Source organism: Mastomys coucha, unplaced genomic scaffold, assembly GCF_008632895.1.
Source record: "Mastomys coucha isolate ucsf_1 unplaced genomic scaffold, UCSF_Mcou_1 pScaffold1, whole genome shotgun sequence".
NCBI classification, from domain to species: domain Eukaryota; kingdom Metazoa; phylum Chordata; class Mammalia; order Rodentia; family Muridae; genus Mastomys; species Mastomys coucha.
Genome location: NW_022196891.1, coordinates 38,511,225 through 38,514,434, shown reverse-complemented (window position 1 = coordinate 38,514,434; position 3,210 = coordinate 38,511,225). Strand labels below are relative to the sequence as shown.

Sequence of the window (3,210 nt, the reverse complement as noted above, 5' to 3'; positions counted from 1 at the left end):
GATATAGAAGAGTCCCCCACACTATGAGTGGTAATTTCCTTTCATTGGACAGGTTTTACTGAGATGCATAAGAAAGTAAACAGAGGAGCGCCTGGCAGTCACATGACAGCCTCATGAGTCCCTGTCCATAGAGAATGAACCAGCAGTGCAAGAGAAAAGAAGTAAAGGTTAGCTGATAGCTGGTAAAGAAGGTCCTTTATTTTTGTGACCGGTGCCTGTGGAATCTGTGATGGAAATGGTGGCCGGCTGTGGTGAAATTGATCACTCAGTAAATATGCTTCCTACAAATAAGAAAACAAATGAATCCTGTTTTAATATTGTACCTTCTCTAACAGTTCCTGAATGGGCCATTTGTTTACAAACATGTTCGCCCAGTCAGTCTGCCCTGTAAGCATGTTTTCTGTTATTTTTGTGTAAAGGGTGCTTCATGGCTTGGGAAACTATGTGCTCTTTGTCGACAAGAGATTCCTGAGGATTTTCTTGTCAAGCCAACCTTGTTGTCACCAGAAGAACTTAAGGCTGCAAGCAGAGGAAAAGGTGAATATGCTTGGTATTATGAAGCTGGAGCTAGAAGATGCTTTTTCCAAAGGTAAAAAGAACACGGAAATGTTAATTGCTAGATTTCTGTATGTTGCTGATCTTGAAAACATGGTTCAATACAGGAGAAATGAACTTGGACATCGCAGGAAGATTAAGTGAGATATAATAGATATAACAGAGAAGGGAATAAGCTGGACTTAGGCTGGACTGTGACACCAATACTGTAAATCTAGCAAGAGAGAGTTCTGCCGATGGTGAGGACGGTAGATGAGCACAGACCAGAGCTTCTGTTCAGCTTGCAGTGTCATCATCTACAAGGCCCCTAACATCAGTTGATGATCAGTTAACCAGCCCTGCAACTCCATCCCCTAATGCAGACACTTCTTTGGAAGACTCTTTTGCTCATTTACAACTCAGTGGAGACAGCATAGCTCAAAGGCGTCACAGAGGTGAAGGAGATCATGAATCACCATCTTCTGGCAGAGTACCAGATATCTCCTTTGAAGAAACAGAATCGGATGCCAGTAGTGATAGTGAGGATGCCCCTGTGGTGGTTGTACAGCACTCTTTGACCCAACAGAGACTTTTGGTTTCAGGTACAAACCAGACAGTAGCCGAAGGGTCAGACCGATCAGAACTGACCAATCAGGAACTGACCGATCAGTTGCAGGGGGTGGGACCATGAATGTCAATGTCAGATCCAGAAAGCCTGATGGACAGTGCAGTGACAGAGGTTTAAACAAATTTATTCAGCACTGCACTCAAGGGTAAAATGGATACCTGTAAATTTCTGCCCACATAACATTATACTCCTCCTTAGTAGTGCATTGTAGGAGTTGGGGTGGGAAGGGATATGGGAAGGACAGACCTGAAATTAAAATGTCTAACATGTCTCTGCTGAAATTTATTTAATGTGAGGAACTGGGATGTTGATAGTTGAGAGCTGTTCAGTATAACACAGTTTTCTTGACATATTTACTTTACAGTGTTTTAAGTTTTTATTTTTTTTATTTTTACTTTTAGTCTTTAGTTCTTTTGGCTAGTGTGTCCCTGTGCATTAATGGTCCTCATCTGACTCTTACACTGCATGGATTGGTATAAAATCTTCAATAAAATTTGGCCTCCGTGAGATATTTGATATCATTATAAGCAGGAAGCTTAACGTGGAAAACAGATGTGAATTTGGTATTTAAAAATAGAAGATTAATGCCAGGTGGTGTTAGCGCACGCTTTTAATCCCAGCGCTTGGGAGGCAGAGGGAGGTGGATTTCTGAGTTTGAGGCCAGCCTGGTCTACAGAGTGAGTACCAAGACAGCCAGGACAACACAGAGAAACCCTGTCTTGAAAAACAAAAACAACAACAACAAAAAAAAAACCAAAAAAAACCAAAAAAAAAAGAAAGAAAAGAAAAGATGATTAAAAATTATAGTTGGTCTTATTGATATAGAAATGTAAAGCTGCAGCTAATAAGTTTCAGAATCTGTAACACACTTCATGGCATTCCTTTCCATAATATTTGCTGTCTTGTCCTTGTGCTCTGAGGTTTCTCTTAGTCTGCATTTGTTTTTTTGAATAAAAAAAACACTTCATAATTTAATAAATACTAGAGTTTACCAGAATAAGAAAGAAAGTAAACAGATAAAAATTAAGAGGGACAAGCCATTAAGCACCGTGTCGCCATGGCCACTATGTCAGCTCTTGCCTGCAGATTACTGTCTTGTGTTTGTTCTTCTCCTGACTAACTTTGATAGTGGACTGTGATATGGAAGTATAAATGAAATAAATCAATTATGGTTATGGTGTTTTATCAGAGAAATAGAACCCTTAATTAAGGTAAAGCATAAATGTGAGTGAAATTGAAATATTATCCTTAGGATGGGTCGTGGGTGTACTGATCCTACTGGGCAACAGGCTTAGAACACACTCTACAAATCATAGAAATTTACTACGTGTTGTAGCTTTGAATAATTGGCAGCTGGGGCTGTTAGTTTATAACTCCAAAAAAAAAAAAATGTGTGCGTGTGCGTGTGTGTGTGTGTGCATGTGTGTATGTGTGCTTTAACTATATAACCATGGTAGTTTTCATGAGGTCTCCTCTTAGAAAATTTCAAAATCTGATTTAGTACCCTGACATTACAACTTCCAAAATGATTTCAACAACCCCATCAAAGTCATGCATGTGCTTAAACTGGCTTTGATTTGTAACAGTGAAAACAGAAAACACCTAGTCAACCAACAATTCAGCTTCTTGCATGTCCTTACACATTTCATTTTGATGTTATATTGTCACTAATATACTCCCAGTTATTTTTTTCTCTCAGTTTATGACAAATAACATTCTTGTAGACTCTTGGGACTAAGCAGGGCACTACTTTGCTCTCCTGTGTGTCTTATTATGATGTGAGCTATTCTCTCCTCCTTTCCTTCATCAGATGCTCTCATTCTCCCAAATCAGACAGATCTCTAGAAATCCTGCCTGATTTCAAATGAGAAAGCTCCTCCAGAATAGAAATACTCTCTCTCAGCTGGGCAGTGGTGGCACACACCTTTAATCCCAGCACTTGAGAGGCAGAGGCAGGCGGATTTCTGAATTCGAGGACAGTCTGGTCTACAGAGTGAGTTCCAGGACAGCCAGGGCTACGCAGAGAAACCCTGTCTCGAAAAACCAAA

At 40.0% G+C, this 3,210-nt stretch overlaps 1 pseudogene; it reads left to right on the top strand.

Annotated features, from left to right (window-relative positions):
* Window positions 1-229: 229 nt before the first annotated feature.
* LOC116096555 lies at window positions 230-1,311 on the top strand (annotated as a pseudogene).
* The last annotated feature ends 1,899 nt before the right edge of the window (window positions 1,312-3,210 follow it).